Source organism: Protopterus annectens, chromosome 3.part1 (assembly GCF_019279795.1).
Source record: "Protopterus annectens isolate FY-2018-M chromosome 3.part1, PAN1.0, whole genome shotgun sequence".
NCBI classification, from domain to species: Eukaryota; Metazoa; Chordata; order Ceratodontiformes; family Protopteridae; genus Protopterus; species Protopterus annectens.
Window position 1 is genome coordinate 462,586,790 of NC_056732.1, and position 21,924 is coordinate 462,608,713.

Sequence of the window (21,924 nt, forward strand, 5' to 3'; positions counted from 1 at the left end):
TTTTAAGTTGGTCAAACCTCTATGTCCTTTTGCATTCATATATCCAAACATTTGAGTAACTTCAGGAATAAAAGGGTGTCTAGTTCCTTACATAAACATACAATTAAACACAATTCAGCACAGTTAAAATTTGTCAAAATTGACCACATTGAGGGCGATAAGACCACCAAGGTGGGTTAGCATACTGTTTTGAATCAAAAGGAAAGAATTTGGATAATTAAGGTAGGGGGGTTGTTTATCCCTGGATTAAATGAACATTTATAGTCAACCAATAGGAAGGTTTTTGTGTTTGTGACCTAATGTATATAAAGTTCCTTGTTGTTTTGTTATGTGCTTTCACTGAAGTAAGCAGGCTATGCCGTAATCGGTCTGATTGTAGTTTGTGTATTGTGGTTTCCACATTACCCTGATGGGGTTGCCACAATAAATCAAGCAGTTTGTTCCACTCATTTGGTGCTGGCCATATTTTTTTGCTTGAGTTCCAGTAGCCTAGTAACCTCCTATCATCCTATGATTCTATGATCCTGAGATAATTACCAGGGATGTATAACTTCCTGAAAGATACTATTATGTTGCGGATGCCAGTTTGTGTTTTAGGACTGTTGGGGGGATATTTGTGTTATTTCCTGCTAGTTTAGAGAATGAATTGAGAAGAAGCTGAATGTTAAAGACAGGTAAGATACTGAGGGTGGAAAGAAGTGGAAATTGAGTGACAGGATATGGAAAAGATTTTTAGGTTAAGTGAGAATGTCAAGATAGAGATAGTGAATGGTGAGAGGTAAAAGTCATTAAATTAGTGAGTAAAAGTAGCTTTGTACAGAGATATTGGTGATCAGAAAGGGATAGTTAGAATATTTAAAGGTAGATTAGAAAAATCATATTAGATGAAAACATTTTTGCAAGTTTAGTCAATGGATTTAAGTCAGAAATAGGGTTGAGCAAGAAGAAAGTCAACAATCCGATAGCTATTTCTTAAGATCAGTTTTGAAGGAGAGGAGATTATTAATTGACCTCAGACAGAGTATGATTGAGTTTCATATTTTAATGACATATAATGAATATTGGACATCTCCTGCTGAGTTATTTAGCTTAAGAATGTTAAGTTTGTCTTTTGAATGTAACTGTCTTGATTGTGTTGGGGGTTTCTTGTCAAGGTTGTGCATTCTTGTTGATTGTGTACTATATTGTGAGACACAATTAGGTGAAAGTAGATGATGAAATAAGGTGATTCTAGTCAATTTAGTTATTTTAGGACAACACAGTGGTGCAGACTGTAAGAATGAATTGTTCTAAACCTTAACACTTTATTGTAGCATTATTCTAGTTTAGATGTAAATGTGGCCTGTAGATCTGTCAAGATCAGAGAACCGTATGACAGGGATGGTAGATGTCAGGGTTTTTGGAGCTGTCTAAGAAGGAGTGCTTGAGTCTATAAAGTGTTGCAAGTTTCTGGTGGGTCATTTGATTGTCTGATGTGTATGCAAGTTGAATTTCAAGTTGTCATTAATAATGGGTTCATAGGTTAGTACTAGGCTAATTGCCCTTTTGAGTCATTTGAAGCTTAGCCAGTTACCCCATGTGAGAACCATACCCTGCACCTTTTGTCTTTAAGGTAATCACCTTAACCATTATGTCATCCTCCCACCCCTTAAAAGTGACCCTTAAAAGTATTGTGTGTGAGATGATTTGTATTTTTGTATTATTTAGAGAGGTGACAATGAATGGATCATCGTTGAGGTTGCGTGCTTTGGGAAGGAATAGAGCTAGCTTTGTTTTCTTCAGATTTAGGAGGAGTTCAGAGTGTTTAAGCTAGGGTTCAATGGAGATAAAGACTGCTGGGTTATATGCTGAAGATGGGACAGAGTTTTTTTCAGAATTTGGATTAAGGAGGCATGTCTGAATGCAGTACTGAGGTTGTTGATGAAAATATTATATTGCAGAGGGACTAGAATAGATCCTTGGAGACCCTGATAGGAATGGGTAGGAAAGCTGAATGGGCACTTTGCCATTTGAAAGACCATTGTTGTTCTGATAGATAGCTGTTGAACCATTGTGGGGACAGGGTAAGGGACGAAAACAAACTTGCTGTTGAAATAGTCTGGCATGACAGACAGTATCAAAGGCTTTTGATAGGATTAGAAATAAGGCAGAAATGTTCCTAATTAATAGCAATAAGCAGGTATAGGTAGACCCACACCTCAGAATGTCTAACCTGAACCTATAAATTGGCATTGTCCCACAGGAGTAGTGCATGGCATGTAAAATTTCTCTCCACAAGGGTGACCCCACCTCTGACTCCAGGAATAATAGACCCATTAGCCTAAGTCTTACATGTATAGCTATAGAACTGATTGCACTGGAGTGGGTTCCTAATGGAGAGATGGGTGTCTTAATGGAGAGATGAAATGTCAGCAAGCAAAGGAGAGTAGTAGTGTGAAATTGAATTCATCTTCAAGTCTTGGTGAGTACCTTCGCGAGGTGGACTCTTTTTTCACAAAATCTTACCAAGGTGACACAGATATATAGACTGTATTTATATAGCATATATCATGGACAAACGTAAGTCAAAAACAAAAAAAGATAGCTGGGTGCTCAAGACCCAAGATAAAAAAGTGCCCAATGCTGGTAAGCACACTGGTGCCAGGAGTGGAAAAAAATGACAATGTAGAATCTTCAAAATACAGAAACATTCCTACAATGAGGGAAGATGGCCCCCTTGTTGTAGAAGGAAATAGCAGTCCACAAAAATCACAGAAACTGATTGGCCAGAGAAGAGCCATAAAGATGATAGAGTGGACTATTGAGGATAAGAAAGAAATTATGTATTGTTACTATTATGTAAAAAGGCCAGAATTTCCAGACACAAGATATACAAAATGATTAAGAGAGAAATTAGAGGAAAGAGAAATACTTCTGCAAGAAAAACTGTCAGAAGCTTGAAATAAAAATTTGCATTTATTAATACAACAGATTTTTGACAAACAGTATATAGATCAATAAACTTTGATCTGTTTGGAAAAAAAAGCATCTGAGGAAGTGCAAAAATATAAACAACACCTACAGATATTTGAAAAATACAAAAACGAAATATGGACATGGGAAAGAAAGAGAGATTTGATATGGTGCTATATTTATGCAAAGGAGAAAGCCAAGTTAATTGATATAGAGAAGGCAGTCTCAAAGATATTTGAAGAGAAATACAGGTAAAAGCATCCAGATATGGAAAATTTCACAATAAAAACATTAATATCGCAAAGATGTAATGTGGAAAAAAGGTTAGTAATGCAGAAGTTAAAGAAATAGACATTGAAGTCATGGAGTGCTTGCGAAGTGAAGGATTTAATGTAGAAGGTCTAACACAGACTACATCACAGCATGATGGAGTGAGTCCCCAAAATAAGGAAAAGGAAGAAGATCAGGAGACCTGTGAAGAAGAAATATGAACATGGGAAAGGAAAAGAGATTTAATATGGTGTAATATTTATTCAAAGGAAAAAGCAAAACTAACCAATACAAAAAGAGCAGCACCAAAGATATTTGAAGAGAAATACAGGCAAAGAAATCTGGATATGGAAAACTTTACAATACAAAAAATAAGAAGACTAAGAGGCAAAGTAGAAAAAAAAGATTAATAATGGAGAAGTCAAAGAAATAGAAATTGAAGTTATGGAGCTTCAAAGAGAAGTATTCAGTGTAGAAAATTGAATGCAGAAAGCACCACAACAGGATAAAGCAATGGGTATCCAAATTAAGGGGAAAACAGTGGAACAAGAAGCAATTGGTCAGGTGCCATATCAAGATATTTTGGAGCCTTCCACAGGAAACTAGTATAAACATTCACTTGAAGCTAGACAGCAAGGAAAGGAACAGGAAACTGTGGAAACTCTGATGCAGTCATCATTGAGGAGTGATAGGCCCGAGTTCCCATATGACAGAGCAATAGATGACACAACATGAAACTGAAGAGAATGTGCCACAGGAAGATGCTATAGAACTTTCGACAGAATGTCCACAGGAAATGGAAAAAAGGGATGTACCCTCAGTTTGGAAGAAAATGAGCTAAGAGAAGAGTTGTTTGATTTAATGGACATGGATAGATATATTAAGATCAATGAGACAAATAGACTGGAGAAGGTCAATAAAACCCAAAAAGTAAGAAGTCTGATGAAACAAATGAATACAGTAATTAGGACTGTCCATAGAGATCCATATGATGGAATCAAAGTGAACAGGATATACTACTGTACTGCTAAATTAATAAGTGATAAAGTTATACCACAAGATCACAGGGTAGTGAGGGAAAGGAAGGGGAGAAACTGAATACCATCATAGAAGTATCGAACATGGAAAACTATAAAGCAATTAAGACAAGTGTCACTGTTAGAAGATTATCGAGGAGGGAATAGATCAACAAAAATACTAAGAAAGATGTGATTAAAGCAATGCACAGTATTAGGACAGACCAGGATCTATCATGCATTATCGCAAATAACAAACTACAAAATTTCAGCACAGGTGGAAAAACGTAGAAGATACACAAATGAGTACAAGGGAAAAGTGCAAAATAAGCAATTTATTGATGACCCAAAAATACAGGGAATTAGGAAATAAGGTAAAAGGAATTGAAAGACCACCAAAAAAAGAGGAAGTAGATATATTTTGGAAAAGTATTTATGAAGATCCTGTGGAACATAACAAAGAAGCTAAATGGACAGAAGAAGTAAAAGAAAAAATAAGAAATTTAAAGGTACAGGATATGAAATGGGATGAAGTAACAGCCAGAGAGATTGAAACAAAGTTAAGAAAAGCTTCTAAATGGAAAACCCCAGGTCCAGATGCAGTACCTAACTTTTGGTTAAAACTACTAACATCTTTGCACTAGGATTTAGCCACGAGTAAGAACTATTTATATGTGCACCCCAAACAGACACCACACTGGCTAACAACAGGCAAAACAATGCTCTTACTTCAGAGTGAACCTGCAAGCTACCCTAAAAATTATAGACCAATAACTTGCCTTCAAATGACTTATAAACTATACATGGGAATTGACACCGACAGAGTTTATAGACATTTAGAAGAAAATTTGATTATGGCAGAAGAACAAAAGGGCAACAAAAGAAAGTCATATGGAACAAAGGATCATTTGTTTTTAAATAAAGTTATAGTGGAGAACTGTAAAAAGGGGAAGAATCTAAGTATGGCACGGATTGACTACAAAAAAGCATTTGATAGTTTCCCACATTCATGGATAAAAGAGTGCTTAAAAATGTATAAGTTATACCCTACACTGATTGACTGCATTACAGTAACCAAGAAACAATGGTAGACCACTTTGCAATTAAGCCATGATAAAGGGCAGATTATTATCCAAGGGATAAAAATTCAAAGGGGGGTAGTCCAGGGTGACTGTCTGTCACCATTGCTATTCTGCCTTGCCATTAATCCATTAATCTGTTTACTTAACAGCTTAGGCCATGGCTATAATTTGGCTCCTAGAAAACAACAAAGTCTAGTGACTTCTCTTCTCTTTGTCGATGATTTAAAACTGTATAGCTCATCAGATGAGGAACCGAAAGTACAGCTGCAGGTTGTCAAAACTTTTTCAGGTAATATGAGAATGTCATTTGGTCTTGATAAATGTGCAAAAGCAACCTTTAAAGCAGGAAAACTGCAGCACCAGGAAAACATCAGTTTGAGACAAGAATGTGATATAAAAGAACTTGAGCAAGAGGGAGTGTATAAATATTTGTGAATTGATGAAGGATCGCCAATAAAACATGAACAAATGAGAATAAATCTCAGTTTGGAATACTTTAGAAGACTTTATTTAATCCTGAAAACAGCGCTGACATTTAGGAACAAGATCCAAGCTATAAATAAATTTGTTCTTCCTATCCTAACTTACAGTTTTGGTGTGATTGACTGGCCCCGAAAAGTGTTGGATAAATTAGATATTAAAACAAGAAGGATGCTTCATGCTCACCAAATGATTTATAAAAATCAGTGTATACCAAGATTATATATTCCCCATTCCGAAGGAGGGATGGGCCTCCTTGAAATTGATTACATATATAGATCTGCAATTGTGGGACTCCACACATATCTACTGACCTCACAAGATCCAAATGTAGTGAAAGTTTTGAAACATGAGGAGAATAAATTTAGGATGACTTTTCTGCTTAATTTAGCAGAAGCATATCGACGTCAAGGAGGAATGGTAATCAAACCAGAAGTAAATAAAAACCAGGCAGCAACTGAATGTGCCAAAAAATAAAAGAAAGAATTTAAGGTGACAGACCAGATGAGAAGGCAAGAAATGTGGAAAAAAAGGTTCCTATTAGAAGACCAAAGATACATTCTTTCGAATGCGTCTTGTTCGAACTTAAAAGACTGAAAAGGCAAAATATCAAAGCGGTTTTTAAGCAAATTATTTCCCTGGGAAAGAATTTGCTTGGCCGCTTCATTACTTTGCCATTTTCAGCACTGTAGTGCAGTCTCAGAGTTGGTATATTTAAGTAGGGGGGTGTGGGAATTGAAGTCCCCCACTTAATGTGTTTTCTTTTTTTTTTTTTTTCTTGGAACAGCAATTTTTTTTTCCCTTGGAAAAAAAATCACTGTCCTGACAGTTCGACATTGTAAGCTTTCACTTACATAGGGTCGATTAATCACCATTCACTTTTTTAAGTGTTCGGTGATCTAATATAGACCTTGGAAAAAACATAAATATAGTTGCAAGAATAGAAAACTTCTGGAAAATTTAATGTTAAATGAAATGTTAATCAGGAATAAATGCAGGAATGGGTAAGGAGAGGTGAATTCAAACCAAGAAATGAAAGGCTAATATTGACAGCCCAAGATAGTGGGCTACGTACTTGCTGGTTTACAGAAGTACATTGAACATTTGGGAGAAACAGACAAATGTAGGTTTGTAAAACCAAATTGGACACAGTCACTCACCTTATTGCTGGTTGCGACACACTAATGGCAGAAGGACTGTTTACTGAAATGCATAATAATGTGGTGAGACTGTTGCACTGTGGATTGTGCAAACATTATGGTATTTAAGTGGCTGAAAAACACTGGAAACATGAGCCACAAAGCATAAAAAATGATGAAGTTTATATCACATGGGATCACCCATTACCAACAGTCCAAAAGATAGATGCTAGAAAGCCGGATATAGTGGTTCAAGAAAAGAAGACAAAAGTAGCACTGATCATTGAAATTGCCACATCCAGAGACATAAAGTCATAAAATATCAGGATATGCAGGCAGAAACGAGAGCAATATGGAAGAAAGATACCGAGACAGTTCCAATAGTAGTAGGAGCATTGGGTCTTATAAAAAAGAATTTGCAGTCATATTTGGATATGTTACCAATACATGTAACTCCATACGAACTGCATAATGAGTCATTACTGGGCACATTGCAGGTGCTGCAAAGAACACTACTGGCTGACATCAAAGATTGAAACAATACTAATTTCATGAACTTTAATTATACTTTAGCTTAGGAATGAGGTTCATTCCCATCATGATATTAAAAACCCAAAAGACTTGGAAAAATTAAAAAGGCAGAGACTTAACTATTACATCAAAAATCTTATTAGACTTAACCCCCAGCAGTTTGACATTCTAATGAATCTTGCAAACTTTTTTTCTGGAGGTTTAGTCGGCCGTGGTGGTGCAGCGGTTAGTGTTGTCATCTCACAACAAGGAGTTCTCCAGTTCAATTCTCAGCTGGAGCACCTTCTGTGTGGAGTCTGCATGTCCTCCCAGTGGTTGAGTGAGTTTTAAAGACATGCAGTAGGTGTGTGCCTTCTGGTTGGGCACCAGACTGGCAATTCAACACCATAAAAACTCCAATGAAAATCAATCTGTGGACTGGTGAGCCGCTGTGGTGATCCCTAACAGGAGAAGCTGAAAGCCAATTTTTACTCTGGCTGTTGACTGTGGGCAAAGTGCCCACACAGCATACCCTGACTTCACCAAAGCATCCTATACCATACCACATACAAATATAGTAAACAAATGAAATGAACTCCAAATTGACCTATATGTGGTTAGGTGGAGAGCCGACTGGCTTAAAAAGATGACTCACACTGTTAGAGTAAGGCGACAGCATCCTCTGAGAACATAAAGGTGATCAGTGGAGTTCCACAGGGATCAGTTAGGGGATGTCTGCTGCTCTATCTATCTCCATTTATAAAATAAGGATCTCTGGTTAAAAGTTTGCAGATGATTGTCAAGTCCCCCTCGGGCATACATACACACATGCATTCCAGCAGGAGCCTATACTTAGCAATAACGTGTGTGCTAAAATGTACTCAAGCTCAATGCCAAAAGTGCAACATTGTACCATTTGCAGTGTAGATAATGCACTACTTCATATGCAAATGTTGAGAGGGTCCTAGGCACATGGGTGGACAGCTTCCTGAAATTTGGCCATCACATTGCAACAGTGCTCAGAAAATTCTTTTACATTGTCCAGTTCATAACTAAAGGTATGTCTTCCAGATCAAAATAAGTCCTTATCTGCTTGTTTTTCTTACTGACTAGACCAAACATTTCGTGCAATACCCACTTTGGAGGGTACCTTGCAAAGCATATCAAGCAATGGGAGAGACCTGAAAAGTTTGTAACTGAAAAGATCAGTGGCTTAAAAGACATTTAACTACTAGGAAAGACTCGATGCTTTGTCCCTCTACTCAGTTTAATATACACTCCTCAGGCATGACTTGCACCTTGTTTATAGGGCCATAAGTAATCCAGTAGTCCAAGAAAGTACAATTGTGTAAATAAATTTAACATATCAATAGATCTTCAAATGACCATTGCTACAGTAACCTAAGCTATAAGAGTTATATCCTGCCAAGGAGATAACAGACAATCAATTTCCAAAGCTACAGAGCACCTTCTATGTGCTCAAACTGTCAGTCATCTTGAGTTGAGCCGACTAAATGTTTGGATATCAAGCCCTTCAGAGCTTTCAAGTCAACAGAGAGAGAGAGGCTAGAGCCCAGACAGGACAATGCTATGAAAATAAAAATTAATGTCCACACAAAAAATAAGGGAATGGAGGGAAGGAATGGCTGCTGCAGCAGTGATCATTCAAACATTTACTTTTAATGTAAGTTTACTTACACAACTGTGCTATGTTTGTTATTTGATCACTGATGCAGTAGCCTAAGCTACATGGGTATATTACCATTGCTTAGGTAAACTGGGTAGAGGAAGGATGGCCCTAGCAAAGTCAGTACTACCTACAAAAGGAATCTAATTCATAGTGCTTTATAAAAGTATACATAGAGGACTAAGGTGCTGCTTTTAGAATACTTCTAGAATCCAACCCCTTTCAAAAAGCCACAGACGAAGCCAAGGCCCTGGTAGAAAGAGCCTTGACCCTGCCTGGAATAGTCTTGTAGTGGTGGGTGTAACAAAGAATAACAGCATGAGACAACTGCATAGAAATAGTCTGTTTTGACACCAGTTATCCTTTTTTCATACCTTCACAATAAATGAACAACTGATCAGAAACACCAAACAATGTTCCTTTGTTAAAATAGTACCTGAGTTGTATGTGGACATCCAAGGTATGGAGTATCCTTTCTCACTCATTTTTGGGTACTTTAAAGAAAACAGGAAGATGAATAACCTGGGTTAAGGTACATTCAGATACACCAGATTTATTTTTTTCCTGTGGAAAGAAAACTCTTTGAAGTTAAGTGTCTAGGAGGCAACCCAGAAAAGCAATCCTGTTAGGAGTTAAAAAGGACTTCTGAATGTTCTCTTGGAATTTCATACTGTTTAGGTGATCCCTTACCCAAGTGATAGATTCCTAGTACTTTGTAAAATACTCTACAAAGAGAAGTAAGTACCTAAATACAGAAATATGTGAATACCTTATAGTCATCAGTCCGTTATCATAGGAACTAGACACTTTTGGAACATCCTTGAGGAAGGAGATAGTTCATAATAGGCATATCTTTGTGGAAAATAAGATAAGATTGACCCACCATAAGAGCCTGCAACTCAGATACCCTTCTTACAGAGGCCGGAGGAATAAGTAGGCCTGTTTTCCATCTCAAGAATGTAAAAGAAAGAATCTAAATGTTCATTACTTGCATCTATTATTTTTAATTATGTAGCCTTCTTAATGACAGGCTTTTAATGTCAAATTCATACCCTCTTAATTACTGTATTATACCCCAGTATGAAAAATTTTGATTAGTAATCCTAGAGCTTTTCTCCAATTTATTTTGATACATGCTTTCTTAGTCTCTGTATTTTTGCCTAGATTGTAACTCTCTGTTTTTGGTAATAAGGAGCTTTTCTCCATTTTGTTGTAAACTGCCTAATCATGCCATCTGTGTGTTTCTTTATTGTAATGCTGGAGCTTTTCTCCTCAGGTCTCCACTGAAAATGGGCCTTTGGCTCAGATGGACTAACCCATTTAACAAATGTCAAATAAATAAGAACCCCTGATAAGCTTGCTCAAATGGAGCAGGTGTTAGTTTTGCAAACACAAAATTAAGATCCTTAGGAGGAGCCACATGTTTTCTAGTAGGCTTCATATGTAATTTCCCTTTCAGAAGCATTTTGATATAAGACTGAGTTGGGAGAGTGGAATTCACAGGCAGACATTCTGAGATGCTGACAGATGAACCTTGACTGAGGAGTAAGACAGGTCAGTAGACAGTGACTCATGCAAATATTATAGAACATGAGAAACATTAGCTATGGATTTTGTTAACATCGACTGGAAAACCTCTTCTTTTTGATAATATCAGACTTTCTACTAGTGGGATATCTTGACTTCATTAATACCTGCTGCACATTTTCAAAAAAAGGAGCCTAAAATGTATTAAAACCCTCTCATCCAGATAGCCATTTGTAGTTCTTTGGGGTTGGGCTGCATCAAACACCCCTGGTCTTGTGTGAGTAAATCCAGTCTGTGAGGAAGCTTGTATTAATTGCCCCATGCCAATTTCAGAAGAAGGATGAGCCAATGTTGCCTTGGCCAGAAAGAAGTCAGAACAATGATCTTTGGGGAGTACTTCTGAATCTTCATAATTTTTGTGGATATTGAAGAAAAGGGTAGACAAGCACACAGGAACATTCCTGTCCAAGGAAAAGAAAAGACATATGTCTTCCAGGCCTTCTTGCATGGAGTCCTGAAGCAGACGTTTGCCAACTGACTCTTTAGAGCATAAGTAAAAAGATTTTCTTGACGTGTGCTCAGCTTGTCTACTACATAATTTTGCTCTGCCAGAGTGTAAGATGCATATATAGTGACACTGTGCTGAAAAGCTATGCCCCAGGCTACCATGTTAGTCTGCACAGAGAGACGGATTTGGTTTCCCTGTGTTTGTTCATGTACCACATAACGGTGATGTTGTAACTTGTAGAGTTGCCAGAAACCATAGACAATCGAGAGAGGTGAGGGCATTTATAAGAGTTAACATCTCTTTTAGTTTATGCCTCAGTCTTTTAAGTTGTTATACACTCTTCTTAGATCAGACCTAACAACTATGGCTTCAGTGAATCCAGCTGCTGTTAAACATTTGCTTAATACAAACCCTTCTCCTTCTGACAAGGATGAGAAGGTTTTTGATAACTTTGGGAAAAAGTTTATTTTTTCTGCAATACTGGATTCTGCAATTTTCAACTGTCATGTGTTGAATTGTATGCTTGCTACTTATGAGAAAATGAGGAATATTTTGACATCTGTTTGCTCTTGGGAGGAGAAATCTGCATTGTATAACTTGCTGTTTTCTGTGCCTGAAGTGAATACCCATTGTTTGAAATTTGCACTATGACTCTGCTGATGACAATGAAAATATTATGAGGAGGTTTGCCTGGCTGGATAAAGAACTAGCTTTTTGACCTTCTGTTGCAAATGCCAATTACAATGTGATGAAATAGGTGCTGATTCAAGGGATTTCTCATAATTTTCACCACTCCTTCTCCAAGTTTACCAAGGGACTCAACTCTCACTCTAAAAATTTCTTTAAATGGCCAAAAAAACAGTACTAATACCAGCATGATGCTGGTAAGAAAATTGTGACAATAGGAGGTACTGCTAGCAATGCCAGGAGAAATACTGCAGTGGATTTATAAAATATTCTGGCTGAATTTTTTTTAAATAATTATATGTCATTTGTATATCAAATTGATTTGTACAGATGCTTATGCTAAAAATTTATTTGTGAGGTTTGCTTGTGTTAAAATGTATCAACAGTGTGCCCCGCTAGAAGGAAGAGAAATGCACATGCATTATTGCAACTGAATTAAATGTATATGTTTCAACAGAGGATTCTAGCAGAGCAAAGGTTAATCACAATCCAGCTTCAGCAAACTTTAAAATATATCAGAAATTAAATTACTTTATGGGTTAAGTCATAACAATATTATCTAGAGAATAGATGGTAGCTCCTGTAGGAAGAGTGAAATGATTTTATGGTTTTATGACTTCCAGGTGGATCCGAGCAAAGCTCTATCTGTGTGTAGGGTAACACATAGGTGCTAAAATTCTGTCAGCTTCTAGTATTGGTGATAACATGGGAAACAGAGTCAGATGACCAGATGTATGCAATGTCATTCTGTAAGCCATAAAATAATATTTAGATATTAGTATGAGTTTGCTGTCAGCATTCTGGATTCTGTCTTAGATCTAACAACAAGGACCACTCACCCACATTATCTTGCCTTGCTCTATTCAGTAAGTAACTTAACTAGGGAACAGTAATTCTTTTAGTCAATCAGAAATAGATAGTGAGATTAGCTAAATACTGTTTTTCTATAACTGTGTGAAACTTTCCATCAGTGTTATTTTTAATATTCCATGTGTCTGAAACTCTGGTGTTTACTGTAAATAGATATTTAGTGTTTTCTTGTTATTTTATTATTTATTATTAAATATTTTTAAACTTTTCATTGAGGCTGGTCCTTTTTAGAAAATATTTAAGCTTTGAGAGTATTTGGTGATAATACTGGCCATTAATGAAAGCCTTGCTGTTTGGTCAACATTACCATTTGTATTAATATTAACTTCACTCAGCATAATATGATACCATTTTATGAGCTTATGGTAACTGACTGGTGGCAGTGAATCTACCTTATAGTATGAGCAAAGTTGGTAGAGTGGGTAATCTGTGTCAGCCCTTCCCAGGTGTGTGTGAAAATTAAATCTCAAAGAGTGAGTGTGTGTGTGTGTGTGTGTGTGTGTGTGTGTGTGTGTGTGTGTGTGTGTGTGTGTGTGTGTGTGCGTGTGTGTGTGTGTGTGTGTGTGTGTGTGTGTGTGTGTGTGTGTGTGTGTATGTGAGTGTGTGTGTGTCAGCTACTTCAGGCATGGACATGAAACCCTAGTTTCTCAATGCCATTGGAGACCCTTACTGGGGACCTGGGAAGAAACAGATAGAGACACCCAGTTCCTGGCCTGAGTGTGTGCCCTGTGTGCTCTTAAAGGAAATTGTGCTTGATGCAGAGAGGTCTGCATCTGGAAACACTGAGTGTATCCTTCAGGCTCCTTGATTACTGGCCTAGAGAGGGGGATGTCAAACAAATGTTTAAAAAACAATGGTGGTGAGGTTCCAAAAATAAACCAGGAATCCCATGAAATAAAAAACAGTCTAAGAATAACTATACAAGGAACTCAACTAGTCACAGCCTGCAATTTCCCTGACAGTCAGCCTGATCCCCCTAAAGCATTGGAAGATAGCCATCTGTCACACCCTTGGCAGGATATAACACCTATAGGTTAGGCTACTACAGCAGTGATCAAATGATGAACATCTGTTACACCTCAATAAATCAAACAGTCTACCTAACTTTAGGGCCAATGAGCTATATCTACTCCAGCAGTTTTGAAGGTCATGACATTTGCCTCCCACCTTTGATTTTGGCTTTTGCCTTACAAAGAACAACAGCAGTTATTTAGCAATTATCCATTTAATTATGTTATTTTTTTCTTATTATCTCTGAGATATAAAGTCAAATGAAAAACATCTGAGCAGCACATTTTTCCACACTGACATTTTTCAAGTTTCTGTTTTTTAGCCATTTAGAAATGCATGATGTACTTCCCATTCTAGGCAAAAGTGGATATTAAAGCGCTGTATCAAACATCAGTAATATAGTAACTCCTGACAATGAACAGCTCAAAAGGCTATGTTTGTCAAATAAAATGAATTACATCACATTGATGTCTGTCTGAATTTAAATTTGTAAGAAATGATAATTTGAAAGATTATCGGTATTAAAATGCTAAGATGTTTTTACTGGAGAGGTAGGTAACAGGTTACAAATAACACAAACCTGGATACAGGAAAATTAGACATCTTCAGGGAAATTGAATGAAACCAGCATTAAACTTAGTACAATTCAAGCATTTGTGTACCACCAAAACTGACAATGCACAGTGTTAATAACAATACAACTTGGCTAACTAGAAGTTGCACTGTTTTGTGAGACCCAGGGCCTGTTTTAAAATAATATGTTTGTGATAGTGTTTGGCCAGGCTGACATTACGTGTAGGCAAATTAGGCATTTACCTAGGGTACCGTGCTTGCTGTTCTTCAGGGGCACTCTTTCCTTGTTTATTTTTAGAGAGATGTTTCTATGCTCTAAAAAATAAACAAATAAATAACACACCCCAAAAGAAGAAAAAAGGCATCCAGGAACATTGAGCAATCCATCCAGGGGACAGTTCTCACCTTCACCTATAACATAATCATGTTTTTAAACATTGCAAAGTCATGGGAGTGCAGATCTCATTGCATTCAAATATAGGCATGAAGGCATGCCTGAAGGAAACAGTTGACAGTAGACAGTTGAGATGAGAAGATTGGCATAGTGGTGAGAGAAATATTTTCACAATATTGCTAATGTTTAGCAACCAGATATTTTTGCCAATATTTCTGGCCTTATATTACATAGCAATCAGATATACCTCTTAACAAATCAGAGACAAATCTGGGCAGAATTGGGGACAAGTTTAGAAATAATCAGGAAAACTTTTAAACTATCAATATTATTAACTTAACACATTGACAGAATAAGAAAATGTAAGTTAATATACATTTTTGAAGTAAAAGAAGTTTTTGATTTTAATTATTGTTATTTATTAAGTGTAATTCATCACCTTTTCTCCAAACTCCCTGTTTTTAGGAGGGATTAAGGAGGACAGAGCTGAAATTTGAGGCAAAATAAGAAATAGTTGAGAAGTATGCCATCAGATGTCATGGCTAAACTGCTGGGTGGTGGTTGCAGTTGGCTTGATAAAATTAACTGATCCTCTTGTCATTTGCTTAGTTTAAAAGTCACTTTCTGGCTTAGCAGGACTAATATGCATTTGTGAGATGTAAGATGAACTACTTGAAAAGTAAGACTACATTTTTTGTTCAGGCAATCACTGGATAACAAATGATTAAGAAACTCTAAAATGCATCTCAGTGCATCTAGAAGTGTTGTGGCTTCTCAGGGCCTTGTGGCCTCCACACCCCCATCTTAATGCAGTTGTTTCTTCCACAGTTGTCAGACTGCAGCCTTGCCAAGATAGAACATGTTGAATGAATGAACTGCAGACTGAATTAATGAATGAATGAATGAATGAATGAATGAATGAATGAATAAATAAATAAATGAGTTACTACAGGAAAAACTATAAGACAAACTGTGAGAAAAAGTAAGGAAAAAAAGTAATCTGGATAGTGTGAGTTGGACAGAAAGGGTAAGACATTGGTGGGAGGGCACAGAGCATTTTTTCCTAGGGTACCAGTTAACCTATGGCCAGCTCTGTGTTTGACTATATGAAAGCCATCTAGAGTATTTACCTGGAATTTCTGTTTGTATATAGTCCAAGTGTAATATACAGAATGGTAACAGGAAAACAAATTCAAGTGTGAATTGTTGTTGACTTACCAATCCTATATCTTGCAATATGTAATATATTTATTTGTCATGAAATAGTACATGTACGCAAACGATGTAAATACTCCATTCAGTAAGCCTAGTTTCATGGTAGAGGGGGTTGGAGCCTAGACTGTGACCAAGGCATAGCTCTCAACCTTCCATCGCCAAAATGAGGAACACTCACCTTCATAATGTGGAACAAATGGGCAAAATGTGGAACACATACTAATGGTGTAATAACATCTTCAACTAGGAATTTCATAGGATGGTTAAAATATGCTGGTTTTACTTATAAAGAAGATCCTTTAATAAATTAATATGAATAATTTCAATTTACCATGGATTTCACTTAAAAAAATTCCTAACATTGAATGTGTGACAAACTCTTTCAATGTGGAACTTTGAGGAATTTCGAGGAACGTGAACTTTTTAAGACCCCAAATGAGGTACGTTCCTCATAATGAGGTACACTTGAGAGGTATGGACCAAGGTGACTGGGATCCACTTAGAAATTCTGGCATGGAAGGAGACAGGCAGCAGGAAGAGTGAAGTGGTTATGACTCACTCACCGCACCTGGGGGAAGGGAAGGGTTTGCACACACTCAGTGGCAAACAAGGAAATGCGATCTACATAGTGAAAACTGAAGAGACCATTGCCTGAGCTGCCTGTGGAGTGGAACTCTCAGTTGACCATGTTTTGGAGGAACATTCTTATTTGCAGGCTTAATGTACCCCTTTACAGGATGGCCCTGTTTTTGGAGGTATGTCCCTATTTTCTGACTTGATTTACTTTTCACAAGACTTCTTGAATCCCTCTCATCACATATGATCTAGTACACAGAAAAGCACAGTACATGACCAACATATCAGTGTAACTATAATTTAAAGAAAGAGGATCCACATCTTACTTCCCCAATTTTCTGAAGCAGATATAAATGACATTGCATAGGAGAATTTTTCAGTACAGTTAATTAAAATGTACAGTTTTTTTTCAATGTCTCTTTGGTAATGTGCTTCTATTTTTCTATCATTTTTCTCACTCTCGGTTTCTTATATGTGTTTCTGGGTAATATTCCATATTCCCACAGGAAGCAGGAAGATATGTGCTACTTGGTATTTAAATTTTATGCTAATTAGATGGACCAGAAATTTAGCTGAATGCAGCTACTTTTCTAGGGTCTTTGTTCTTATTTTCAAAGTCTGCAGGTTGACAAGTATAGGTAAGTGGTAGGACTGCTTAAAGGACATTTCCCTTCATGGAGTGATCATTACATGCCCATCTGTGGCATCTAGCTGGGTGTATGAATGATAGGGAGAGGGAGAAAATCAAAAATTTCAACCCCCCTCCAATGGCTGCCTGGATGATGACCCCTTAGTCAGCTCTCGTCAGATGATGAAAATGAATGGGCTGATTAACTAAAAGAGGGTCTGATAGCAAGCAAACAGTGGAGACAAAGAAAAAGGGCATTAAGTGTTTTTTGTTTGTTTACACAGACAATGGGTTTGCTTACTTGAAGTCATAGGCGACGGAAGCTGTTAAAGACTGGGGGGGAGCGGAGGGTGACAGGGGCACTTAGTGAACTAAAAAGGGTAATTTTTTATAACTATTTGCTACCACAACATAGATTTACTTGGTAGACATTTTAAGCTCAGCCAATTCCCTTTTGGTGCTTGAATTAACATTTTCTGATTGGTCTTAGCTATCCCCATGGCTGATAATTGTATATTAGCCCTAGTGAGAACAACTGTGATCATACCATGGATAATGTGAGGGGGGCATGTAAGGGATGCAGCATTTAGGAACTGCCTCTATCCATTAGTGGCATGAGGGGAAATCCTGGAGTACATTTTCTATTACCCATCCTTAGATCCAAGTTGCATTTGAATATGGATGGATGAGCTTTGCTTTATTTTTATGGATAGTCTGTTCCGGAACAGTGGTAGCCTCTGTGATATATACCAATCTCTCCACAACATTCAGTTTAGATACCTGGACTGAGTATTTCTGATGCCATTTGACTTGCTAGAACAATGTAGGTAAGGGAATTCGGCAAGCCAGATCCATAACTTCGGGATAAGGATTGGCTCTAAGGGCTGGGTTGGTCGGGCTCGGGCGTGAAGTGGGGCTGGGCACGTGCTGCGGCTGGACGAGGCATCACCGGCCCTTGCCGCGCTCCCTCCCCCTCACTAGGTCCATCTGTATTATGTCAGAGGATGCTTTGCATGCCAGACATGTCACCTCTAAGCACTCTGTAGGATACTGAGTATAGTAATAAGTCTTTGAGGTGGTCCATGCAAGACCTATTGTTTAGGACTTGCATCCTTTTAGTAAGATATCTCTGAAGGTATTCCAATTGTTGCATGGGGCTGGACAGATACATGCCAAAGTGGGCATTATACAAAATGATTGACATAATGAGACCTTTGTAAATAGGGACAACAACATCTCTAGATCAAGTAACAATCAATTTGTTTATAAGTTGTGCAGTATAGAAAGGCTTTCTTATGATGCTGGGCAGATGCTGGTCAAAAGTTAGGTCACTGTACACACTAGTTCCCAAATGCCAAACAATTGGATCAGTTCTCAGAGGGCCTTGTCATGATGTTGACACCAGTTATTATTTGAGACAAACCTTCCTGCATGATACTTAAGTCATTTGGGGATTCAATAACTTCTAGCTTGCAGTCATCTCAAACTTAGCTGGCCAAAGATCTTTGGTATTTCCTTTTACTTTTGAGATGTATATGCCAAAAAGAAAAAGTCTCAGCACTGAACCCTGGGGGACTCCATTGGTGACTGGTCTCTTCCCCTGTTTTGATCTCCTGCATCCTGTGAGCCAAGTTGGCAATGCAGCTGGTGATGTAAGTGTTTGCCCCTACATTATTCATCTTTTGTACTACACCTGAGTAGGGGATTGTGTCAAAAGGCTTGGCCAGGTCATGATAATGTGGTGTGAATTGCTTTACCTTCATTCATTGCTTTGGTAACAAGAGTAAAGCTTAAAATTTGCCCATGATTTTGAGCCTTTCACACTTTTTTCTGGCTGTTTTCAAACACATTTTTAGGGTCATCCATGCATGTATGCATTCCTTGATTCACCTTCCTGATTATATTAAATTATATTATTTTTTATAATACAGCACACGTTAGACTTAAGTTGGAGCCCATTTTAAATTTATTGTTTAAACATTTTTCCAGTAGGCAATGAAACAAAAATGCATTAACCAATAATGATAAAACTGCCCTATACAGAACATTTCCATCATAAAGTTCTACTTCCACACACAACAGCATTTTAAATTTATTGTTTGAACATTTTTTCCAGTAGACAATAAAGCAAAATGCATGCACCAATAATGACAAAACTGCCCTATTCAGAACATTTCCATGATAACAGACTATTTCTACACACAATATATAAATACAGAATCACAGTAGTGTAAGCCATAGGCATGTTGCACAGCTTCTTAAACTTATTTTCAATGGGGGGGGGGGGGGGGCAGGGACACATTTTAAACATTGCTTGTATAATTTTGGAAAGTTGCTTGCATAAAATGTGTTATAACCATGCATTTCACTACCAAGTCTTGAACCCAGAAGTTGATACACTACAGTCAGAGCAACATACCACTAAGCTAAACCAGCAGTTTGTTGAAAGGCAGGAAGACAAACTTAAATGGCTATCATATAATTTAGTTAATTCAGTTCGCACTTCTCACCATAGCTCTCAACCTCATAGCACAAAAATACAGAACAAAGCCAATAATGGGGGAATACAGCCCCAAAATAGGGACACATTTCAAATACTGATTTTATAATCTTAGAAAATTGCTAGAATAAAAGGTTTTGTTTTACCACTCCTAAAAAACAGACAAACAGAACTTAAATGTGAGGTATAAATTCACGAGCAATGGTGGATAGGGACTTTAGGCTTGTTTTACCTGTACCCCAAGTACAGGGTTTGAGCCTGAGTGCCTCTAGTTACCAGATGTATCCTGTTGGGGGCATTTACACACACAAAAAAACAAAACAAAACCAAGAATACCCAGCATAAAAGCTAATAGAAAGTAAAGCAATACATTACTGTCAGATAGCAGCATGAACTTTGTTGTAGACATGACGTACAGTATGGGAAGATTAGGAAAAAAATAGGAAAACAAGAATATTCTTTCGATATATTTCCTTGTCAATGGGGAAGTGATCTCTTTTGAATACCGTTCTCAGTCCAAAGGAAGACCGACCTCTGGATCAGGATTGATGAAAAAGTCACAGACTTGTATTAGTTTAAGCATAAGAAATAACTAACAAATGAGGTTAAAAAGAAGCACAGAACAATGTATACAGTAAATGGATAAAGAAATAGGTAACCACTACCAGTAGCATATATACTCAGCAATGCACTTGGTAGATGAAGGGGCTGTTCAGTGGCAGAAATGTTCCTGTCACAGATATTCTCAGGTCTTGTCAGACACCCTTATCCAAGATGTTTTTGCTATGCTTTACTGCTAATTTTTCCAACTCTGTCACAAGTTATACTCCAAAGCCTTCCCTGTACTTCTCCAAGTTCGTGAGTGTTGTACTCCAACAAAAGCATAAACAGACACTTGGGTTTTCAGACCTAGGTTTCAGCTTTAGGCAGCAGTAACTCTTTGGATGGAAAACCTTTATGAAAGGTGAAGATTGTTTGTCCTTTCGGGCAGTGAAAGAGGATTCATTCCTCTTCCACTGGAAGAATGTGTGCAATAAATGTGAAGGCATATGTGCAGATATATGACATAATTCCTTCACTGGGATTTAGGTTGCGTTAGTCTGTCATTTCATAAAGGCTTAAAAAGTGCTGTCACTTTCATTTGTAGGTTAAATGTATGTATCCAATTCTAAGGGTAGGAGAAATAATCAGCAGCTTATTTAATGATGGAGTGCAACATAAAGGTATCTGCAGTACATGTTCATAAGGCAGTCACCTAAATGATTTTACCCAGCTTAGCTTAAACGATATTTAAAAAATAATAATACAACAAAACAACATGCTGGGCAAACATGATGAAAAGCACCCAAACTGTTACACACACACACACACACACACACACACACACACACACACACACACACACACACGCACACACACACACACACACACACCATTCAGATGTCTTACTCTGAAAAGCTTCCACAGTGTTTCATTCAGATGCCAGCTTACTCACTCTGAAAAGCGTCCAGATTCCACAGCTAAATGCAACATCTTCAGTCCTCGCAGTTAAAGAAAACTCAGAAATACCATCAGATAAGCAGCAGAAACTATCTGTTTCTCCTCCCAGCAGAAGATAAGCAGAAACCGTCTGTTTCAGTGTTTCAGTTCCCGCTCACAAACCTGAAAATACGTGCGCTGATGATGTCAGCATGCAAGTTGAGACTGTTGGGAGACTGGATTGATCTGAAAAAGTGGGGGGGGGGTCCCCTCCTCCCCCTCCTCCCTTGCTCTATGGTTCCGGTGCCCATGTTTGAAGTTTGGGTACATAATGTATGGAGAAATATTGTTTGTCAGACATGAATAGTTGCAAAATATTTAGAAGAGGTTTGTGAAGAAGCAGGACTTTTGTAGAAAGTAAGAGTAACATACTTCCAAAATTAAAAATTTAGGAGAAGTTATACCTCTCAAGTGTAGCTCATTATGTGGAACATTCCTCATTTTGGGTCTAAAAAGGAGCAGGTTCCTCAAAGTTCCACATTGAAAGGGCCTGTCACACATTTAGTGTTAGGATTTTTTTTTAACTGATATTCATGGTAAATAGCATTGAATCATATTAATTCACCAAAAGTATATTTTATAAGTATAAAGTAGCACATTTTAACCATCCTGTGACCTTCTTAGTTGAAGTTATTAGCAAGCTGTTAGTAGTTGTTCCACATTGTGTCCATTTGTTCCACAGTACAGGAGGACACATTCCCCATTTTGGACATGGAAGGTTGAAAGAATGGGAAAAGTTAGAAATGTAAGTACTGAAATG